This window comes from Monodelphis domestica, chromosome X (assembly GCF_027887165.1).
Source record: "Monodelphis domestica isolate mMonDom1 chromosome X, mMonDom1.pri, whole genome shotgun sequence".
Classification (NCBI taxonomy): domain Eukaryota; kingdom Metazoa; phylum Chordata; class Mammalia; order Didelphimorphia; family Didelphidae; genus Monodelphis; species Monodelphis domestica.
Window position 1 is genome coordinate 61,158,993 of NC_077235.1, and position 16,385 is coordinate 61,175,377.

The following is a 16,385-nucleotide window of genomic DNA, read 5'->3' on the forward strand; positions in this document are numbered from 1 at the left end:
GAGGTGAAACAATCCACACCCCCAGATCATATGAATAGAAGAATTTCAAGACTCAAAATCCTCCTTCTATGTGTTTATCTTTGTCTCTGCTCCTAAAGCTTAAATTCCCTCTGAGAATAGAAATCAACTTTTACCTTCCTTTACATCTCCAGTGATGCCTGACACATAATGGTTGGTAGATAAATGTTTAGTGACTCAGTGAAAGAAGAATACATTCTCTATTCAAGGACAGGAGATAAGGGCAAGAGACCAAATATTACTAAAATTGACAAAGAAGACAGTTTGAACAAAAATGCATGGTTTATTTTTCAAGGGCAGCAAGTGCTTGTTATATCAGTGGAAGAGACTTTTCCCTCTTCTTTTCATAGGGGTAGGGGATTTTTTATTAGGCAACTAGGTTTTTGCAGGATTTCTACATTTTAAGGCCATCAATATGTGGCAAAATGATTTTGGTCCCCCCACACACACACACACACACTCACAAGCACACCCATAATCCCAGGGTTTTCTTTTCCCTCTTTCACTGGAATGACTATATAGCTAGAGGGATTTTAGAAGCCATTAGAGGCCACCAAATCCAACCCCATCATTTTATAGGAGAGAAAACTGAGGCGGAGACAAGTTAAGTGACTTTTAGGCAAATCATCTCTTCAGGAGCTGAGGTCAGATTCCAACTCAAGGTTCTGACTTCAACCAGATTATTCTATCAAATCACACTGAACTGCCTCCCAGATAACTCCCATGTATAAAATTCTCACTTCCCTTTCTAGCTCTCTCTCTCCCTTTTGGAAATTTATCTCTGTCCCTCACCATTCTCTATAATCACTAGTCTATACTTAGTCAACTTTTCTTCCTTGTTTTCTTTTTCATTTCAACTCCATCTCTAGGAACCTATGCTTCTGACTCAATGTCCCCCCACATGCCCAGCTATCCTTTCCCTTTCACTCAACCTTTTCCCTGCCTTCAGCAAGCCCTTCCCTTTGTCTCTCCCTTCTCACAAGTCTTTTGTTTTGCTCTCCTTCACACTCAATGAGAAGTCTTTTCCTTTTCTTACTGTAACCAATATCAACACAGAATCAAAGCTAGAAGGAACTCACAAGGTCACTATGTCCAACTCTATCATTTTAGGGCAGAATATAAAAGGCTTAGACACTTAAAGTGACTTACCCAAGGTCACACATCTAGAAAGAATGTGTGTGAGGAAGCATTTGAACTCAGATCATATGGGCTCCTAACAACACTGTTTTCTAAACATGGACTTAGGTGTATCACTCCACAAATTGCTTCCAAACTTCATTTGCTCCTTCTCTCTATATCCAGCCCCTTCTCTAATTCAAAATGCCTCTCCCTCTTTCTTCATCCTCTTTAAAACCTTTTTTTTATTTGCTCTCATTCCCATCCAATAATATCTGACCTTTTCTCATTCTCTATATTGTCAATACTGTCATAGATTTAATGCTAGAAGGAACCTTAGGGTTCACTGAGTCAACTCCATTCAATTTCATTCAATTACAACTGAAGACATAGAAGCTTAAACACTTTTAAGTGGATAGCCTAGTTTCAAATGATTACAAAGAAAGGGAAGCAAAATTTAAACTCAGGCCCCAAAACATTAAAGATCAGATCATTGAGGGATTTCACTTTGTGACACACATATTTCCCACATCCTCCCTTCCTAATTCTCACTTCTATTGCCCCTCCCTGGTACCCTGTTCCCTCTCACTATGTTTTCTATGGCAGCCATAAGATCATGGATCTTCAGCCTGATTATACACCTTTAAGAAAAGTCAGCCCCATGATTTAACTAAACAGAAAACTGAGGCTAAGAGTGATTAAGTGACTTATCCAGTGTAACACCATATGTCTGCAGCCATGGTGGGCTTTCAACTCCTATAGTCAATTCCAGTTATCCATTCACAATATCCAAGTTTCTATTTACTAGAACACTTACCTAACTTGCCTTAACCTTGCCAGGTTTCCATTCCCTTTTTATCTCTCCCTCTCCTATGGTCTTTTATGTCTTCCTCATTTTCCTCCACAATGGGCTCTTCACTCACTCCTTTGCTCCTAATCATGAGGTTTTTTTCTCTCTCCTTTTCTGTGTCCCTCTTCTTTGTTTCTTGAATGGTATCTCTGTTTGTCTGTCTTTATTTCTGTTTGTCTGTCTCTATCTCTCTGTCTATATCTCTGTCTCTGTGTTTTTCTTAATATCTCACTACCACTGTCTTTATCTCTATCTCTCTATCTCTCCCTCTCCCATACATAACACATACAAATAAAATCTGTCTCCCTCCCTCTTCCCTTCCCTACCTCTTATTTAAAAACTTTTTCTCAATATACTAATTCATAACCATAAATAATTTGTCTTTTCTTTTTCCCTTATAACTATAATCACTAAACTATAAATCACAAACTCAAATGAACCCTAGGGGCCACTGGGTCCAACTCCATTACAATAAAAATTGAAGAGAGAGGATTACACACTCTTAACTAAACTGCTCAGGTTCAAACATTTATTCCCAAATGTTAACTAGGATTTGAACTTTGCTCATTCTTAATTAATTTTCTCACTAGGAGACCTGGCTTTTTGGGTCTACATATTCCCCATCACAGCATATATTTCTATTTGCTGTGGATGGTTCTCTCTGTCTCCTTCTCATCCTCAGTCTCCAATCCCTAAATAGATCTCTTTCTGCTCCAAGCTTAATGCCAAGTGGGCATCCTTATCTCCGAGCACTCACAGAATCCAAGAGCTAGAGTATCATTAGACTCTATTGGAATCTGCCTAACCAATTTAATGAGGAGAAAATTGCGGCTGACAGTGGTTAAGTGACTTCTCCACAGTAATGTAGTTTATCAGAACTATGCTGGGATATGAATTAAAAAAAAACGCATCTTCCAGTAGAGTGCTCTAACTACCATGGCACCTTGCTGGCTTCTTCTACAATCACCAGGTAGACCTTCCCTTTGCATCTCTCCACCATATGTGGTCTCATTTTTATTTTTCATTTTCCTCCATAAAGGGCTCATCCTTTGATCAATACTTTGTGGTTCTCTGTGGGTCTGTGTTTGACTCCATCTTTCTTGATGCATCCATCTCTGGTTTTCTTTTTCTATATTACTGCAACTCTCTCATTTTGTCCCTATATATCACTCTGTATCTATCTTCTATTTTTCTCTCTGGCTCCATCTCTATTCCTCCCTTTCCCTCTCAATCTCCTCAAAAGCATTTTGCCTCTTTTTGATTCCCATCCAATGAAACATGGCCTTTTCTTTTGCTCCCTGTTATCAATGTGAACAAAGATTATGAACTGGGAGGAAATGTAGGCACCTCAGCCTCTGACCCCATTATGGAAAAATACTGGAATGGAAATATGTTATCTATATGATATGGGGCCAAATTATTATTAAAAATGATAACTAGGATCTGAACTCATCATTCTGACTTCCAAGAGGATTCTACTGGGAGACTTGACTATTTTGGTGTACATATTACCTCCACTACACAGTGTTCCTGTGGACACTTCCCCCTCTGTTTCCTCATCCATGATGCCTGATTTCTCCTAAATCCATCTCTCTCTATTCCAAGGTTAATCTCAAACTGGACATCCTTTTCTCTTTGGCACCCCAAAGATCTTATAGCTCACCATCATCAAAAACAGTCACAGGAATTTAGTGTGAAGAAAACTGAGGCTGACGAGTTAAACGAGTTAAGTGACTTGTCCAGAGTAACACAGCTAGTCAGTGGCTAGGATTTGAACACAAAAGTAAACTCCAGGTAGGGGCTTTTCTTTTTCTTTTTCTCTCTTTCACTCGGTCCCTGCATACCTGTATTTCTTCTCTCTCTCTCTCTCTCTCTCTCTCTCTCTCTCTCTCTCTCTCTCTCTCTCTCTCTCTCTCTCTCTCTCTCTCTCTCTCTCTCTCTCTCTTTCCCTTACTATACAGTCCCCTCTTTTCACTCTCCCTCTCTGGATATCCTCTTCAATAGCTTTTTTCCTTGCTCTCATTCCCCCTCAGACAACAAGTGACCTTTTCTAATATGCTCATAGATTGAGAGCAGGATGGAAGTGAAGGGGCCATTTAATCAATCTCTAATTATGATGGAAGAGAGGCTTAGATACTCTAAGTGGATTGGCCAGTTTCAAACTCTGAGCTATGATCTGAATGTGGGACCTCACGACATCAAAGATTGGTCCACTAAGAGATGTAACTGTGATATACACATCCTTCTCACACTCCTTGTCAGTTCTCCCTTCTGTCTCTCTCCCATCCTTGATGTTCTTTTTCCTCTAACTTTCTTCTCCCTTTCAAATCTATAAGGGCTTTCTATGCTCTCTCTGACACCCATAAGATCATGGAATTTCAGTATCATTAGACACCATCAAGATGGAAGAGGCCGTCCAGTCCAATTTACTCATTTTACAAAGGAAATCAAGGCTCAGGGAGCTGACATGACTTGCTAGACTCCCCCTCCCTTTCAAGACCACTCGTTGGCTATGTTACTACAGCTGTCATTCAGTTCAGTTATGGATAAATTCAACGGCTTCTTTGATCCCTTCCAACTCTCAATCTCCCCAAGTCTTTTCAGACATGGATGGGTTGCAATGAATGAAATCAGTGACCCATCTATGTCCTGGGATCACATTAAATGGAGGGCTTTTTAGAAAAATAGGGAAATGGGAGCGGGGAGGGAAGCTTTAAAGGCTTTGTGCAAAGCCTGAGCCTTACCTTTGAATCATCTTCATGGAATATGCCACTGGGAGCGGGAGCATCTTCGGGAGCCTCACAGGCGCATCGAGTTCCCCCAATCAGGAAGGTGCTGGGGATGAGAAAACCAAATTTTGGCTTCTGCTCCACAGCCTACACCTCCTTTGTAGAGATCATCCAGCAAAAAGGGCGGGGAAGGCTGAAGCAGCCGCCCTGAGCAAGAGCATTTCCTATGGCTGATGCTGCCCTCTAAAGGTTGCTAGAAAGATAGAGCCTTGAACAAAGGAAGGGGAGAGGGCTGTGCATAAGGAGCCCTAGGATGAGCCACAGCCCTGAATCTGTGCATCCACAGCCCTTCTGACAAGCAGCAGGAAGGAAGCTTCCATTTTGGACCTCACTGAACCAGAGATACCTCAATTCCCTTCCCAGGTAGAGTAATCATCTAGGAATTACATTGGCCTGGCAAAGAGTGAGAGCCAAGGATCCCTCCCTTGGCAGAGTCGGGTTGGATGAGCTGATGAATCATCCCTAGGATTCTCTTCTGTGTCATTTTGTCCTGCAAAATGGCTTCCCTTCCTCCCAAACCAGCTCAGCCTTCCACCACCACCCCCCACCCAGGTCACCCTCTTTGAGGCCAAAGCTTTCAACAGCTTTCTCTGCACCTTGCCTTGAGAATTATGTAATCCTAGAGCTATGGCTCTGAGGAGGCCATCTAATCCAACCTTTTCCTTTTACAAAGGAAGAAAGTGAGGCCCAGGGAGGTGAATTCCCACTGGATCCTAGGTCTACAGCTCAAAGGGACCTTGGAGGCCATCTAGTCTAAGCCCTGCTCATGTTACAGAGAAGGAAACTAAAGCCCTGGGAAGTTTACTTGACCAAGGTCATACATAGGATCACAGATGTGAAGTTAGCAAGGAGTGAAGATGTCAACTAGCCCACCCCCTTCATTTTGCATAGAAAGATACTAAGAGCCATGGAGGTGAAACAATCCACACCCCCAGATCATATGAATAGAAGAATTTCAAGACTCAAAATCCTCCTTCTATGTGTTTATCTTTGTCTCTGCTCCTAAAGCTTAAATTCCCTCTGAGAATAGAAATCAACTTTTACCTTCCTTTACATCTCCAGTGATGCCTGACACATAATGGTTGGTAGATAAATGTTTAGTGACTCAGTGAAAGAAGAATACATTCTCTATTCAAGGACAGGAGATAAGGGCAAGAGACCAAATATTACTAAAATTGACAAAGAAGACAGTTTGAACAAAAATGCATGGTTTATTTTTCAAGGGCAGCAAGTGCTTGTTATATCAGTGGAAGAGACTTTTCCCTCTTCTTTTCATAGGGGTAGGGGATTTTTTATTAGGCAACTAGGTTTTTGCAGGATTTCTACATTTTAAGGCCATCAATATGTGGCAAAATGATTTTGGTCCCCCCACACACACACACACACACTCACAAGCACACCCATAATCCCAGGGTTTTCTTTTCCCTCTTTCACTGGAATGACTATATAGCTAGAGGGATTTTAGAAGCCATTAGAGGCCACCAAATCCAACCCCATCATTTTATAGGAGAGAAAACTGAGGTGGAGACAAGTTAAGTGACTTTTAGGCAAATCATCTCTTCAGGAGCTGAGGTCAGATTCCAACTCAAGGTTCTGACTTCAACCAGATTATTCTATCAAATCACACTGAACTGCCTCCCAGATAACTCCCATGTATAAAATTCTCACTTCCCTTTCTAGCTCTCTCTCTCCCTTTTGGAAATTTATCTCTGTCCCTCACCATTCTCTATAATCACTAGTCTATACTTAGTCAACTTTTCTTCCTTGTTTTCTTTTTCATTTCAACTCCATCTCTAGGAACCTATGCTTCTGACTCAATGTCCCCCCACATGCCCAGCTATCCTTTCCCTTTCACTCAACCTTTTCCCTGCCTTCAGCAAGCCCTTCCCTTTGTCTCTCCCTTCTCACAAGTCTTTTGTTTTGCTCTCCTTCACACTCAATGAGAAGTCTTTTCCTTTTCTTACTGTAACCAATATCAACACAGAATCAAAGCTAGAAGGAACTCACAAGGTCACTATGTCCAACTCTATCATTTTAGGGCAGAATATAAAAGGCTTAGACACTTAAAGTGACTTACCCAAGGTCACACATCTAGAAAGAATGTGTGTGAGGAAGCATTTGAACTCAGATCATATGGGCTCCTAACAACACTGTTTTCTAAACATGGACTTAGGTGTATCACTCCACAAATTGCTTCCAAACTTCATTTGCTCCTTCTCTCTATATCCAGCCCCTTCTCTAATTCAAAATGCCTCTCCCTCTTTCTTCATCCTCTTTAAAACCTTTTTTTTATTTGCTCTCATTCCCATCCAATAATATCTGACCTTTTCTCATTCTCTATATTGTCAATACTGTCATAGATTTAATGCTAGAAGGAACCTTAGGGTTCACTGAGTCAACTCCATTCAATTTCATTCAATTACAACTGAAGACATAGAAGCTTAAACACTTTTAAGTGGATAGCCTAGTTTCAAATGATTACAAAGAAAGGGAAGCAAAATTTAAACTCAGGCCCCAAAACATTAAAGATCAGATCATTGAGGGATTTCACTTTGTGACACACATATTTCCCACATCCTCCCTTCCTAATTCTCACTTCTATTGCCCCTCCCTGGTACCCTGTTCCCTCTCACTATGTTTTCTATGGCAGCCATAAGATCATGGATCTTCAGCCTGATTATACACCTTTAAGAAAAGTCAGCCCCATGATTTAACTAAACAGAAAACTGAGGCTAAGAGTGATTAAGTGACTTATCCAGTGTAACACCATATGTCTGCAGCCATGGTGGGCTTTCAACTCCTATAGTCAATTCCAGTTATCCATTCACAATATCCAAGTTTCTATTTACTAGAACACTTACCTAACTTGCCTTAACCTTGCCAGGTTTCCATTCCCTTTTTATCTCTCCCTCTCCTATGGTCTTTTATGTCTTCCTCATTTTCCTCCACAATGGGCTCTTCACTCACTCCTTTGCTCCTAATCATGAGGTTTTTTTCTCTCTCCTTTTCTGTGTCCCTCTTCTTTGTTTCTTGAATGGTATCTCTGTTTGTCTGTCTTTATTTCTGTTTGTCTGTCTCTATCTCTCTGTCTATATCTCTGTCTCTGTGTTTTTCTTAATATCTCACTACCACTGTCTTTATCTCTATCTCTCTATCTCTCCCTCTCCCATACATAACACATACAAATAAAATCTGTCTCCCTCCCTCTTCCCTTCCCTACCTCTTATTTAAAAACTTTTTCTCAATATACTAATTCATAACCATAAATAATTTGTCTTTTCTTTTTCCCTTATAACTATAATCACTAAACTATAAATCACAAACTCAAATGAACCCTAGGGGCCACTGGGTCCAACTCCATTACAATAAAAATTGAAGAGAGAGGATTACACACTCTTAACTAAACTGCTCAGGTTCAAACATTTATTCCCAAATGTTAACTAGGATTTGAACTTTGCTCATTCTTAATTAATTTTCTCACTAGGAGACCTGGCTTTTTGGGTCTACATATTCCCCATCACAGCATATATTTCTATTTGCTGTGGATGGTTCTCTCTGTCTCCTTCTCATCCTCAGTCTCCAATCCCTAAATAGATCTCTTTCTGCTCCAAGCTTAATGCCAAGTGGGCATCCTTATCTCCGAGCACTCACAGAATCCAAGAGCTAGAGTATCATTAGACTCTATTGGAATCTGCCTAACCAATTTAATGAGGAGAAAATTGCGGCTGACAGTGGTTAAGTGACTTCTCCACAGTAATGTAGTTTATCAGAACTATGCTGGGATATGAATTAAAAAAAAACGCATCTTCCAGTAGAGTGCTCTAACTACCATGGCACCTTGCTGGCTTCTTCTACAATCACCAGGTAGACCTTCCCTTTGCATCTCTCCACCATATGTGGTCTCATTTTTATTTTTCATTTTCCTCCATAAAGGGCTCATCCTTTGATCAATACTTTGTGGTTCTCTGTGGGTCTGTGTTTGACTCCATCTTTCTTGATGCATCCATCTCTGGTTTTCTTTTTCTATATTACTGCAACTCTCTCATTTTGTCCCTATATATCACTCTGTATCTATCTTCTATTTTTCTCTCTGGCTCCATCTCTATTCCTCCCTTTCCCTCTCAATCTCCTCAAAAGCATTTTGCCTCTTTTTGATTCCCATCCAATGAAACATGGCCTTTTCTTTTGCTCCCTGTTATCAATGTGAACAAAGATTATGAACTGGGAGGAAATGTAGGCACCTCAGCCTCTGACCCCATTATGGAAAAATACTGGAATGGAAATATGTTATCTATATGATATGGGGCCAAATTATTATTAAAAATGATAACTAGGATCTGAACTCATCATTCTGACTTCCAAGAGGATTCTACTGGGAGACTTGACTATTTTGGTGTACATATTACCTCCACTACACAGTGTTCCTGTGGACACTTCCCCCTCTGTTTCCTCATCCATGATGCCTGATTTCTCCTAAATCCATCTCTCTCTATTCCAAGGTTAATCTCAAACTGGACATCCTTTTCTCTTTGGCACCCCAAAGATCTTATAGCTCACCATCATCAAAAACAGTCACAGGAATTTAGTGTGAAGAAAACTGAGGCTGACGAGTTAAACGAGTTAAGTGACTTGTCCAGAGTAACACAGCTAGTCAGTGGCTAGGATTTGAACACAAAAGTAAACTCCAGGTAGGGGCTTTTCTTTTTCTTTTTCTCTCTTTCACTCGGTCCCTGCATACCTGTATTTCTTCTCTCTCTCTCTCTCTCTCTCTCTCTCTCTCTCTCTCTCTCTCTCTCTCTCTCTCTCTCTCTCTCTCTCTCTCTCTCTCTCTCTCTCTTCCCTTACTATACAGTCCCCTCTTTTCACTCTCCCTCTCTGGATATCCTCTTCAATAGCTTTTTTCCTTGCTCTCATTCCCCCTCAGACAACAAGTGACCTTTTCTAATATGCTCATAGATTGAGAGCAGGATGGAAGTGAAGGGGCCATTTAATCAATCTCTAATTATGATGGAAGAGAGGCTTAGATACTCTAAGTGGATTGGCCAGTTTCAAACTCTGAGCTATGATCTGAATGTGGGACCTCACGACATCAAAGATTGGTCCACTAAGAGATGTAACTGTGATATACACATCCTTCTCACACTCCTTGTCAGTTCTCCCTTCTGTCTCTCTCCCATCCTTGATGTTCTTTTTCCTCTAACTTTCTTCTCCCTTTCAAATCTATAAGGGCTTTCTATGCTCTCTCTGACACCCATAAGATCATGGAATTTCAGTATCATTAGACACCATCAAGATGGAAGAGGCCGTCCAGTCCAATTTACTCATTTTACAAAGGAAATCAAGGCTCAGGGAGCTGACATGACTTGCTAGACTCCCCCTCCCTTTCAAGACCACTCGTTGGCTATGTTACTACAGCTGTCATTCAGTTCAGTTATGGATAAATTCAACGGCTTCTTTGATCCCTTCCAACTCTCAATCTCCCCAAGTCTTTTCAGACATGGATGGGTTGCAATGAATGAAATCAGTGACCCATCTATGTCCTGGGATCACATTAAATGGAGGGCTTTTTAGAAAAATAGGGAAATGGGAGCGGGGAGGGAAGCTTTAAAGGCTTTGTGCAAAGCCTGAGCCTTACCTTTGAATCATCTTCATGGAATATGCCACTGGGAGCGGGAGCATCTTCGGGAGCCTCACAGGCGCATCGAGTTCCCCCAATCAGGAAGGTGCTGGGGATGAGAAAACCAAATTTTGGCTTCTGCTCCACAGCCTACACCTCCTTTGTAGAGATCATCCAGCAAAAAGGGCGGGGAAGGCTGAAGCAGCCGCCCTGAGCAAGAGCATTTCCTATGGCTGATGCTGCCCTCTAAAGGTTGCTAGAAAGATAGAGCCTTGAACAAAGGAAGGGGAGAGGGCTGTGCATAAGGAGCCCTAGGATGAGCCACAGCCCTGAATCTGTGCATCCACAGCCCTTCTGACAAGCAGCAGGAAGGAAGCTTCCATTTTGGACCTCACTGAACCAGAGATACCTCAATTCCCTTCCCAGGTAGAGTAATCATCTAGGAATTACATTGGCCTGGCAAAGAGTGAGAGCCAAGGATCCCTCCCTTGGCAGAGTCGGGTTGGATGAGCTGATGAATCATCCCTAGGATTCTCTTCTGTGTCATTTTGTCCTGCAAAATGGCTTCCCTTCCTCCCAAACCAGCTCAGCCTTCCACCACCACCCCCCACCCAGGTCACCCTCTTTGAGGCCAAAGCTTTCAACAGCTTTCTCTGCACCTTGCCTTGAGAATTATGTAATCCTAGAGCTATGGCTCTGAGGAGGCCATCTAATCCAACCTTTTCCTTTTACAAAGGAAGAAAGTGAGGCCCAGGGAGGTGAATTCCCACTGGATCCTAGGTCTACAGCTCAAAGGGACCTTGGAGGCCATCTAGTCTAAGCCCTGCTCATATTACAGAGAAGGAAACTAAAGCCCTGGGAAGTTTACTTGACCAAGGTCATACATAGGATCACAGATGTAAAGTTAGCAAAGAGCCAAGATGTCAACCAGTCTACTCCTTCATTTTACAGATAAAGAAACTGAAACCCATGGAGGTGAAACAACAGGTGACACCCAGATCACATGAATAGTAGAAATTCAAGACTCAAATTTTTCTTTCTAAGTATTCATCTTTGTTTTTGCTCTTGGATCCCAATTGCTTCTGAAGTACTGACCTCTATCAACAACAATGAGGGCCTCTCTGGTCTTATTCCTGGAAGCTTAGAAGCCTGAAACTCAGAGAGGTGAGGATGTTTATGACTCATTTGGTGATCACAGAATTATGGGATTTTAGTGTAGAAAAGACCTCTGGAGCCACCTAGGCTAAGATATACACAAAAGGAGTCCCTTGAATACCTCTACAGAGGGGAATGCCACCAACTCTCCAGGATACTTAACCCAACTCTAATTAGTAGCATGGTTTTTTTTTCCTGACATCAATTCTAAATTTGCCCCTTTGCAGCTTCTGCCCATTCATCACTCCAGGTTCTGCCCATTAGGGCCAAATAAAATAAAGTTAATCCTTCCTCCATGTGATAGTCCTTCAAATACCAAAAGACAGCTCTCACATACCTCCTGAATTTGCTATTTTCCAATTTAAGCATACTCATTTCCTGTTAATGATCTTTCAAGACACAAATTTAAGGCTCTTCATCATCCTAGTTATCTACTCCCCTTTTGAATGCTTTCCAATTCATCATTTCCCCTAAAATGAAGTGCCCCAAATCAATCAACTAGTATTTTGTGATCTCTTACTATGTGCCAGGTTCTATACTAAGCCAAATCACTGCCACCACTACCTTCTTGACAACTATCTCCCCTCAAAGGGCTGATGAAGACATCCCAGAACCTGAGTGTCTAAAAACCCTAGAACCATGTTGGGGAGCATATGGCATTTTTGCCACAGTGTGCTGGAGGAGGCTGCTCCCTTCCCCCTCTCCATGAGTGCCTAAAGGTATTTCTCTCATCACCCACCCCTCTGCCCAGCAGCCCAATAAGGGGGCTTCCTCCCTCCCCTTTCTAGGATAAGGTGGAGGGCTCACTCATATGCAGTGTGAAGGTTGCAGTTTGGGTACTTGGTCTCTAAAAGGTTCACCATCACTGCCCTAGGAATAATAGGGCTGTTGCAATACCCTCCTCCCCAAACTAACAACCCTGCTTCCAAGCAAGCTCCTGCAGCATCACTTATGGGAACAACTTTGTGAAGGATGAGCCCAAAATTCTTCCCACTGCCAACAGCATCCACTGAGCAACTCTCATGGATGGGCAGATAAGCCCCAAACCTAAGGAATAGTAGTGCCTCCTATTTGCCATCACCTTTTAGATATTCTAAACAAGATGTCAGGCATCAACTCAACGTTTTCAGAACAGTACTCATCTTTCCATCCAAATCCTCATTTCTTCTAAACTTCCTGATTGTTCCTGAAAACCTTACCATCCTTCTAGTCAGTAAGATTTTCAAACTCAGGGGTCATCCTCCCCTCATTCATACTATATATCCAATCAGATGCCAAATTTTGTCATGTCTTTCTCCACAGCATCTCTCCCTTCTTTTCTTTTCTTTTTTTTTAATTTTATAGTATTTTATTTGATCATTTCAATGCATTATTCATTAAAGACAAAGATCATTTTCTTTTCCTCCCCCCACCCCCGTAGCCGACGCGTGATTCCACTGGGTATCACATGTGTTCTTGATTCGAACCCATTGCCATGTTGTTAGTATTTGCATTAGAGTGTTCGTTTAGAGTCTCTCCTCTGTCATGTCCCCTCAGCCATTGTAGTCAGGAAGTTGCTTTTCCTCGGTGTTTCTACTCCCTCAGTTTGTCCTCTGCTTATGGATAGTGTTTTTTCTCCCAGATCCCTGCAGATTGTTCAGGGACATTACACCACCACCAATGGAGAAGTCCATTACGTTCGATTATACCACAGTGTGTTTGTCTCTGTGTACAATGTTCTCCTGGTTCTGCTCCTCTCGCTCTGCATCACTTCCTGGAGGTCGTTCCAGTCTCCATGGAATTCCTCCACTTTATTATTCCTTTTTGCACAATAATATTCCATCACCAACATATACCACAATTTGTTCAGCCATTCCCCAATTGATGGGCATCCCCTCGTTTTCCAATTTTTGGCCACCACAAAGAGCGCAGCTATGAATATTTTTGTACAAGTCTTTTTGTCCATTATCTCTTTGGGGTACAGACCCAGCAGTGCTATGGCTGGATCAAAGGGCAGACAGTCTTTTATCGCCCTTTGTGCATAGTTCCAAATTGCCCTCCAAAATGGTTGGATCAGTTCACAACTCCACCAGCAATGAATTAATATCCCTACTTTGCCACATCCCCTCCAGCATTCATTACTTTCCATAGCTGTTATGTTAGCCAATCTGCTAGGTGTGAGGTGATACCTCAGAGTTGTTTTGATTTGCATCTCTCTGATTATAAGAGATTTAGAAAAATAAGTTTGGGTAGGATGGTCATTTTTATTATATTGGCTCGTCCTATCCATGAGCAGTTAATGTTTTTCCAATTGCTCAAGTCTAGTTTTAGTTGTGTGGCGAGTGTTTTGTAGTTGTGTTCATATAGTTCCTGTGTTTGTCTCGGGAGATAGATTCCTAAGTATTTTATTTTGTCTAAGGTGATTTTGAATGGAATTTCTCTTTCTAGTTTTTGCTGCTGAGCTGTGTTGGAGATATATAGAAAAGCTGATGACTTATGTGGGTTTGTTTTGTATCCTGCAACTTTGCTAAAGTTGTTGATTATTTCAATTAGCTTTTTGGTTGAATCTCTTGGATTCTTTAAGTAGACGATCATGTCATCTGCAAAGAGTGATAACTTGGTCTCCTCCTTGCCCATTTTGATGCCTTCAATTTCTTTTTCTTCTCTAATTGCTACTGCTAGTGTTTCTAGTACAATGTCAAATAATAGAGGTGATAATGGGCATCCTTGTTTCACTCCTGATCTTATTGGGAATGCATCTAGTTTATCCCCATTGCAGATGATATTAGCTGATGATTTTAGATATATACTGTTTATTATTTTTAGGAACGACCCTTCTATTCCTATGCTTTCTAGTGTTTTTAATAGGAATGGGTGTTGTATTTTATCAAAGGCTTTTTCTGCGTCTATTGAGATAATCATGTGGTTCTTGTTGGTTTGCTTGTTAATGTGGTCAATTATGTGGATGGTTTTCCTAATATTGAACCAGCCCTGCATCCCTGGTATGAATTCTCCCTTCTTTTCAATCATGCAGCTATCACATTTCCAAACTTTCATCACCTCTTTTTTTAACCCTTACCTTGTGTCTTAGAATCCATACTAAGTATCAATATGACTAAGGGATAGGCAGCTGAGGTTAAGTGACTTATCTAGGCTTATATAGCTAGGAAGTGTCTGAGGTCATATTTGAACCTGAGACCCTCTGTCTCTAGACCTGTTGCTCTATCCAGTGAGCCACCTCACTGCCTGCCTTAAATGGCCTATTGCAATAGTATTTTAATTGATCTCCTTGCCTCAATTCACTCATCTCTCCACTCCGTCTTGCACTTAGCTGCCAAAGTGATTTTCTTAGAGTAAAGTCCTGACCATGGCCTGACCTCCCTACTTAGTAAACTGCAGTGACTTCCTATTACTTGCAGGATTAAATATAAAGTCCTTTGGTATTTAAATGTCTTCATAATATGGTCCCTTCTACCTTTCCTATATTCTTATTTCTCTTCTCTTTCTCAAACCCTATCATCTAACCATATTACAAATATGCTGTTCTTTGAACACAATACTCCATCACTCATCTCCATACCTTTGTACATGCTCTTTCTCTAACCTTCCCAATCCCTAACTCCTAGAATTCCTTGCTCTTTTGGATTCACCTCAAGTTGTCCTTTCTCCAGACAGCCTTTCCTGGGACCCCCAGCTACTAGCAACATCTTATTTACAGTTACTTTCCATCTGCTCTATATTTATCTTGTGTGTGCTGATTTATATGTTATCTCCCCTATTACAAATTACTCAAACTCCGGGACTATTAGGGGGAATGTTTTTGCTTTGTATTCCCAGCAGGAGGGTACAATGCTAGGCACATATTAAGAGTTTAATAAATGTTTATCAAATTTAATATGAATAAAAAACAGACGTGACAAAAACAGAGAACAGCAATGATAAAATGAATAAAGCATCTTCATTTAAATAGAAAAGAATTTCTAAAAACCCTTCTTGAATAAGTTTGCTCTGGTAATTTTATGTAAATATTTTGCTTGCATATTTTGCCTTCAAAGAGATCTAATATTAGGAGGATATCATATCTAAAGACAAATATGGCAATAACAACAATTACAGGCCTTTATTTAGTGGCATAAGGCTTGCAAAGTGTTTTAAGTACAAAATCTCATTTGATATTCACAACAACCTTGTGTCTTTTGGGCTTTTATTATCCTTGTTTTACATATGAGGAAAACAAAGTCTGGGTCACTGTCTAAGGAGGAATCTTTCCCAGATTTCCTAACTCCAAATCTAGCACTCTACCTGAAAAAGATGAGCAATAGTTAGCTGGTGAGCCCAACAGACTTGGCCTTATGTTCTGACATGAGAATGTCAGGTTTCTTCTGAGATGGTGATCTCTCCAAGCAGGGCAGCTGGATACCTTAAGCCTCCAGCTCCATAATCAGTGCTACAGCAGAAGAAAGCTAAAAGCACATTTTGATTCCCAGATAAACAAATGGGGCTGGAGATGGAATCATCTGCCCACCTGAAAAAGTTTTCTATCTACTAAAAAATACTGCAGGTTTGGAAAAGTTTAAAAGTCTCCTCCCTACCCTCCACATTCCACTATAATTAGACCCCATTTTGAAGCAAATTGAAGGTGGCAGCCTTCAGTGATGGCAGCCTGGTCCCCTTGGAAACTGACTCTACAAAGGCTGCTTGTTCATTTCAAATACATTGCCATAATGCCACTATTATCTGCCTACCTCCCCCTGGAATGTTAACTGATGGGGTCATTGCTGGCTGTACAATATAAGCATTAAACCAAGTATAGTCCATGGAAGGACAAAGACAGATGTCAAGTCATCTCATTTGTTGCTAT